The following is an 8,864-nucleotide window of genomic DNA, read 5'->3' on the forward strand; positions in this document are numbered from 1 at the left end:
GGGGTGAGTGATGGCACCGACATCGGTGCCGTGGGAACGGGGGTCGCGGGGGTCGAGTCCGAGCAATATGGGGTGTATGATGGCACAGACGTCGTGGGAGTAAGGGCCATGGGAGGTCGAGTCCGAAGCTCGTTCAGAGAAAAAATTATTTAGAAAAAAAAATTGGATAAAAAATATTTTAGAAAAAAATAAAAAATTATAAAATAAAATTTAGATAAAAAATATTTAAAAATAAATAAAAAATCATCGAGTCTTCGGGATTAGATTTCATGTTATTATTTTACGTTAATATTATTTTGCATGCTTAACTGCTTATAGTTTATTTTATATTTATTACATAAATTTATTTTATATTTATTATATACTCAACTACTTATAATTTTTGTTATTATTATTTAATATATTCATTTATATGTCAAGAATTATAGGTATGGCACCAGAAGATAGACGATGATGTTCGTATTCGCTATCTACCTCGGAGGCTGAGGCGCCTTCATCGATCTCTACTGCCACACCAGTTCTGTCATCAAAAGATCCTACACTGGCAAGTCCCAGTGAGACGGGTTCGAATGAGGTAGAATCGAATGATATTATTATTTTTTTATATAATAAAATTTAATTTTTTTTGGATAGCTATCATATTAATAATTTATTTATTATTGTTTCAGGTCAGTCTCCACCGGTAGTGAGGCGAGGGCGAGGTCCATCAAAAAACCTCGCTCTAGAGCATTGGAGACATCCAAACTTTTTTTTTGAGTTTAATTATTTAATCATTTATTCTTAAATTAAATTTGTTATCTGCTAATTTGACTGGTAACTGTACAGAGAAGATGTGTCTAGAATGTCGCGAATCGAACGAGACAAATCGTACCATATTGTGGAGATTCGAGATCGTTCGCTCGTCACATGGAGCAGATGGTAAGTAATTTTTAATTAATATATAATTCTCTAGCTATTTAAAATTTTTTTAATTAATTATTTTTAAATTACAGAGAGATGCTGAGAGTGACGAGCTTCCTGATAGGATCGATATCTACCAGCAAACTCACCAGCGATGGTCAGGGGAGTGGACGACGGGGAGTCAGGAGCTCTTTATAAGTTTTTTTAATTATTTTTTTCATTCGCAGTCTAATTTATATTATAAAATTAAAATAACTATAACTTTAATTTTCAGGATCATATGACAGACATGAGATCCCAGCCTATCTCTGAGGGTTCGACCGCACCCACAGATGACGAGATCTGTGATCAGGTGCTCGGTATGAGATCCTATTATATTAGAAGTCTAGGGTATGGGATCACTTCTCCCTCATTCTCACGCTCGTCTGGGGCTGACATCCATACTGTCTGCGATGCTTGGCTGACAGAGATGTAGAGACAGGCTACTGAGGATCGACAGCGAGCTCATGAGTTGGCTGTATGCATCGACGAGCATCAACGGCTCCAAATCCAGATGATGGAGCGGATGGCGCAGATGGAGCGAATGATACAGCTGATGAGGCGGTAGCAGGCCGGTCCGAGCGCTTTCCTTCCCCAGCTCGTTCTCCTTCTGCAGATATCGATACTTGACGGTCTCTTTATATAATTTTTTATTTTTATTTCAAATCTCTTGTTATTTTAATTTAATATAATAAAATAATAAAATTTATTTATAAATTTATTGTTTAAATTTTTTATTTTAATTTTTAATTTTTAATTTATAAAAAATATTATAAATATAAATTAAAAATATATATTGATAAATTATTTTTTTTAAAAAATATTTATAAATTATTAGCAATGAAATTATTTTTGATAAAATATTGGTCATCAAAAATATTTTACTACGACTAAAAATTGATCATAAATAAAATTTTTAATAAATTTAAAAATATTAAAATTTTATATTAAATTAATAGCGACTAAAATATTTTTGTCGCTAATAAGCACATTGGCGACGAATAATTTTCGTCGCTAATATTTTTATAAATTTAATTTTTATAAATATTTTTAATTAAATTAATAGCGACAAAAAATTTTCATCGCAAATGTACTTATTAGTAATGAAAATATTTTTATCACTAAAAATTTTTAAAAATTTGATTTTCGTAAAAAATTTTAATTAAATTAATAGCGATAAAAATATTTTCGTCGCTATTAATTTATTTTTTATTAGCGATATTAAATTTCATCGCAAATATTTTTTTTTACGACTAAAATTTTTTATGGTAAATAATTTTTGAAAAAATAATTTTTTTTAAAGATAAAATTTTTTTATCGTAAATAAATATTATTTGCGATGATTTTTTTTTTCATCGTAAAATATTATCAACGATGCGATTATTGATGACGAAAAATTAGTGAAGAAAATTTTATCGCTAATAACTATTAACGATGAAAATAGATTATTAACGATAAAAAAATTTTATCGTCAATAATCTATTTTATTGTAATATTGGATTTTTAATCTCACATTCACCAATGCATCTAAAATTGACAGCCAATAGCTTGACCATATAGTTGTATGAGCAACGGTTATATTTTTTTTTTTTCTAGCTTGGTAGAAGAATGAATACGATGCCATAAGCTCCAACCTACCAAGTAATTTGTTGAGACATTCATTTAACTTGTGGCCATTGGTGCATTTTTTTTTTTCCGAGTTTTGGTACACACTAGCATCAAGTACTTGCAAACACATATGATGCCTTGGTAACTATAGTAGCTCAGATTAGATCCACTATAATGATTTGAGGCTTGTGGGCTAGAAAAAATGGTGTGCCTATATGAGGACCACTGGACGATTACATGCATGAAAGATCTGATCAATTACCATGTCTCAAGCGGGGGCCTCATGATAGGATAAGAGCATTCATGTTTCAAACAGTGAGCAGAACGATATCAAAGCTAGGGTTTCAGTTCATTAAAAGCATTAGGTGCATGCATGACTCCTCCATGTGGGTTGAGACAAAATCTAGAGGAAATTAAACTAGGTGGAACTTTGGATGCGCAAAAGATTTTGATAAGATAGAAAGATCTAGTTGAGACAAATAACATTTCAAATTGAAAACAAACTAGACTGCGTATTGATGAAGGTGTTGGTTAGGTTAAATTCCTGTCTTATCCTACTATCCACATATCATGCTTCGAGTTGGGCATCCATGTTCACCTCATTCTGGCATCAGTGCTAGAGCATTCTATATCTCATGGATATTAGATGTAACTAGTAGTTGGTGCTTCCCGGGACCATTAAATAGTTAAATGAACACTGGATCTACCATGCACCAAAATTGGCATTGCTCACATCCTAGAATTTAAGAAAAATTTATGGCAACCTCAATTACTATAATTTCCTGTTGAAGTGGATTCAAAATCGACCACTTTAAGCAATAATGTATGCACGCAATTTAGCTTTAAGCAAGTTAAACATGCCTATTTTTGTCATCATGACAATAACTAAAAGCCATCCAACAGTAAACCTAGACTCAGCACAAGTCAAACAAGTTACACGTTAAATTCTAGAAAATGCTTTGCGGTATCATCAAGTGATACCAATTTTTGTGGCAAGAAAAATATTTTGTGATTTTTAACAGATCTATGCTATTATATCATACTAATTAACAAAACATACAGAACAAAGTTTCTCTCAAAACAGAAAAAAAAAAGAACAAAACAATTAACATCTTTTCTTTCTAATAAGAATCAAAGAAGCCAAATATATATATGGAAGTTCATCAAATTCCTAGCCTTTGAACACCTCAAAACTATTTTTCGTCAATCATGGATCCTCCCCACTTCTTGATCCGAGAATCTGCTTCTTTTGCCTGCCATAATAGAGTCCAAATTCTTTAGACAGAAGGACAGACACATGCGAGTTGGAGGGGGGAGGGGGGCAGAGAGAGAGAAAGACCTCTTTGTTCCAATCAGTGCTCAGTGTGATGCCAATGAGTATCAGGGTCTGCAAGGCCACTCCAGATAGCATACCAGTCCACATTCCCTAAATTCAGGCTCACCATCACTAATAATTAGCATTAGCAAGAAGTGAAAAATAGGAGAGAATGGAAAGAAATATTGGTTATGGACTCTGTTTTTCTGGTTGGTGAGCATACCTTCACTCCTAGATCAAAATTAATTGCCAATAGGTAGCCTATTGGAATGCCCACCACATAGTAACACCCCAAGTTGATGTAGGCCACCAGCCATTGCCACCCTGCTCCAACCGCTACACCTGCAGCAAAAATGCTCACAAAAAGATTTTTTCAAGCAGCTGATGTATATTTTAATCATTGAAACCAAACTCTAAGCCTGCAACTTAATTAAGTTGTTTGTAACTTTACGTGAGCGAGTCTTAGTGAGACTGTTAACTGTGAAATATCTGACCTGTTAGAACTGGTTGGACACTGTTGAGGAGGAGCGTGAAGGCAAAGATTGTGGCAAGATCGGTGATAGCATGGACGACGGTAGGACTATTAGTGAAGGGAAGGCCATAGACATTCTTCAGAACCAAGACAAGGGTAAAGAAGAAGAGACCCAGCAAGACTGAGGACATGATCACCATCAGTATTGAGAACTTGGCTGCCCTTGGCCTTCCAGCTCCAAGCTCATTTGATATCCTCACACTGATAGAGAACATATTACACTTAGCAATTCAAACATATATATCATTGTAATGCACTCAACAAATATTCATAGATTCCATCTGTTGCGGCAGATTCCCGGATACGACCCTATAACACTATCTGTGCTAAATACTAAGAGATCTAAGCAAGCATGATCACCTGATTGCAGCATTAAATCCAAAGAACACCATGATCTCCCACCCAAATAAGTTGAAACTGCCATAGGAAAATTTATGAATATTAAGTCAAGGGTATCCCCATTCTTTAGTAAAGAAAACAAGACTGGGTCCTTGAAAAAACTTGCCAAATGGATACAGCAGCTACTGCTACTTCTGCACTCTTCAGCTGGCCTACTAACAAGATGAGAAACATATAGAACCAGAATTCTAGGCTGGACCAATATGATGAATGAACTTATAAGTCAGCAATACAAATTAAAGAAGTTTATAAAGGAATCGTGAGAGCAGAGGCAATGAAGTCTAATTACCACATCATGATAGCAGAACCTACAGAGAGCCTGGCAAAGGCTCCCAAGTCCCTCAAAGCACCCCAGCTGAAGCCAGTCCAAGCACCAGGGCAGTACCCCATAGCAATGTAAGCAAACTGCCCAAGTACAACAATCCACCAAGCTATGTTGAGCGAGGCTGCTGCACCTACAAGGCCCAACTTGAAGTATACTATCAAAAGCCAGCTGAGGAATGTATGAGACACCAAGGCCACTGCTGAGACTACGGCCATGATCATGACCTTGCTCTGGGCCTGCAAGAACTTCTGTATTGGAAAATTGAGGCCATATGCAAAGAGCTGAGGGATCATATAAAGTGAAAAAGTCCCAGCAAGCTCTGAGATCTTCTCATCCTGGTTTAAGAACCGAAGGAGGGGGATTGCAAAGAGGTAGATGGGCAACAAGCAGAGACACGTTGCGGTGAGGATGACCCATGATCGTTGCATGTAGACCCCTAGCATGTGGAGCTGCTTGGCACCGAATGACTGGCCACATAGCGTCTCAAGTGCACTTCCCATGCCCAACTAGGAAATCATCAGGTAAATTACCATTAGATAAAGGGGAGAGAGCCACGAACACACTATAAGCCACATTGTAAGCTCTAATTTTTGGTGTTTGACAAGAATTTGGAGGAATATCCCCCACTTTACAGGATATCTCTCACTTATTCTACAATCAAATACAACCCAGGATGATTTACTTGCACACCAAATCATATATCATAAATGGTCATATCTAGAAGCTTGTTTGACCATGAAAAGTAAAAGACGACGTCCATTTATCGATTAAAAGTCCAACAAGGATAACAAAGCATACACTTATAGAGTAAATATATTGATCTAATTCTAAATTGTAAACAAGGAAAAAAATTACAACAATTTTAATCAAAATTGGCCTTCACCATCGCTTCCAAGCATCAGTGAAAGGTTAACATGTTAGCCATCTTGTAAAGATATATATTAGTAAGGGAAATTCTTATGCATCATTAATAGTTTGCATGATTATAACCAAGCCACTATAAATGCTTGATCATGATGAGGTCATGTGACAATATGTGTTATTTCTTGGTGGCAAGTAAATATGCAGCCTTCTCTCAAATGAGAATAGTTCTATAAAGGCAAGCAAACTCAAATGACAAATTATGTAGCAACATGTTGGATTTTGATACTCCTTTTTTTCTCTAGAATTCAAGCAGTCTTAGGGAACTACAAATCTATCTTCCCAAGGGCAAATAATACCTATATCACATACACCAATATGGCTATGCACCATGCAATCGTCTCCTTTCCATAGGCCAATCATCGGGATGAGCGCAAGATATTATTTTCTTATACAAAGAAGATAATATGACTAGCATAGTGTACAGTCATGTGATGCACATGATAAAAGATATTTTTTTCTAAATGCTCAAATCCTACTAAGAAGGCAAGTTAAGCTGGCAATTTGCAGGATCAAATTTTTATTAAAAAAAATAACAAAAGAAGAAATTTTTTTGTTTGGTCGTATAAAAGCAATAAATGAAAATTATACAGGAATAAAAGCAAAGGAGGGGGAAAAAAAAGAAAGCTGCAAAAGCTGAGATATCCATTTGCATTATTTTTTGTCAATATGTTGTATATAAAATCGCATCCCTCACTACATTGGACGACGTATCCCGAGATATCTGCCAGTAGGAAAATAGTCGATATGTCAGATTGAAAATTTTCATTATTAAAAGATGATTATTAAGGTCCAAAATTAATGTACTGAAAAGCATATACACTGATTTTTTTAGCAAACTGTTGGAAAAGTTCATGACATGTTTTATTAGAAATAAAATCATGCATGATTGGAAAAGAAAATGGTAAAAAATAAATAAATAAATAAAAGGGTAAAAGGAAAGGGGTGGAGCCCAACCAATACTCTTATATTTTGATTCCTGGATATGAATGAAGATCTTTATACAGCTTGGGATTTATCCAAATTTTACCAGCATTCATCTTGGCTGAGATAAAAACAGCTATGGGCTATCCACCTAGATGACCAAGCTATGAGGCCCTGGAAAGGCTAGAAAGAAAAAAAAGGAGTTTCAAATGCTCTGGAAAGCTGATGACTCACTATTGAAGCTAAATGCTAAATGGAAGAGGGGAAGATTCACATCTGATGCAAAGATTCGTTAAAGATTTTTTTTTTTTGAATAAAAAACATTCCCTATAAAAGATACCAATGTATAAAATACGCTGCAGGCAAATCTAGCTAGAAAAGAACCACAGAATCTTTAGGAATATCAACAGGGGCATCAGAGACTTGATCCGAAGATTAAGAGGGTTATCAAGTTCTTAGATGGCTCTTGTTCTTTAGGAGAGTTAAATTCTGAGCCTCTTCAAGGCCTGCTCTCTCTCTTCTGTTTCTATTAGTTTCTTTCTTTTTTGTTATTCTAATAACTTTTCATCTCGATAAATTTTTCTATAGGCAGTTATTAAGTTTAAGGAAAAAATGAACAGAGTTCTCAATGGATCATGTCCAGCTACCATGTCATGAATTTTAAAATACCATGAGGCCAAAGGCGAGGCCGGCGATGACCATGTTTTGGGTGGAGACAGCATCGAGCTCGAGGGTGGTAAGGTGGCCGGCGAAGACTTGGGTGGTGGCATGGCGCCAAGAGAATACTGGGCGAGGGACGTGAAGATGGCCGGCCCTGCTAGGTACCACAGCCTCTTGTTCTCCTTGACTACCTCCTTCACAAACTGACCCAAGCTCTTCATCTCCTCCAGGTCTTCTCTCTCTCCTTTGCGTCGACCACCAAGTAGAGGGTCCTCCAGCTGTTCTACGGCCATGTCTCCTCTTCCTCCCTCTCTTTCAGCCTTCACTTCTTCTATTCCCACCACTTCATCCACAACCAAGACCATAGCATGACAGTCTAACTAATTTCTGGAAAAACCACTGATAAAATAACGGCAATTATAACACGCGGCTGTACAGGTACGTGATGAGGTAATTGGTATAACACCGTTAACTGCTATAGCCCCAATTCAATGGCCGTTGAATAATGAGATGACATATCTGGCAGGGCTCTGCTTTGGCTTACATCTTTTGTTTTAAAAAGGGTTTTGCTATGATGTTTTTTTATATTATTTTATAAAAAGATAGAAAAAATCTAAATGGTATATTTTACGAGGATATTTAAAAAATTTTATTCTTAATAAATTAACAATATGTGTAAATCTAGACCTTGAGATAGGCCCGCAATGTCACCACCGCAGAAAACATCTTCATCGTTGAGCCACCCTCTGCATAAAAAGAAACTCTATCCTTTTCCTACTTCTCTATTACCACTATTGGCCGCAATGTACACCACCACCATTTTCTATATTGCCGAGGTTTGCACTCTATTCCATCCCTATCCACCACCGCAAACCCCACGGCCATTGGTTGTTGCCAAGCACGTGAGATGCCTTTGTCGCCCTCTCTTTCCAAATTTCCCTTGATCCCACAGAAATCCTCCTACTGCCAATGGCCTTGATCCCCTCATCATTGTCTAGAAAGGTGATTCTGCTATTGTGGGGCACAAGGAGTAGATGTGTTAGACAGGGTCCGGTATCGTTCGTTGCAATAGGAAGGAAGAAGAAATAAAACGAGAAATACAATCAAGTATGTGGATCATCCCACTGCTACCTCCATAGGACATGCAAGCTTCACCATGAGAAAGAAACAAGTATAAGAGGAGAACAACTATTCTCAACTCTCCTACACAAACCTCTCTCAACAAGAAGCATTTACCCTCC

General features: G+C 36.4%; 1 pseudogene; it reads right to left on the reverse strand.

Moving 5' to 3' along the window:
* Positions 1 to 3,542: 3,542 nt before the first annotated feature.
* On the reverse strand, positions 3,543 to 8,103 carry LOC105059730 (protein DETOXIFICATION 33-like; annotated as a pseudogene).
* Positions 8,104 to 8,864: the final 761 nt, after the last annotated feature.

The sequence above is a fragment of the Elaeis guineensis genome, chromosome 16, assembly GCF_000442705.2.
Source record: "Elaeis guineensis isolate ETL-2024a chromosome 16, EG11, whole genome shotgun sequence".
Classification (NCBI taxonomy): Eukaryota; Viridiplantae; Streptophyta; class Magnoliopsida; order Arecales; family Arecaceae; genus Elaeis; species Elaeis guineensis.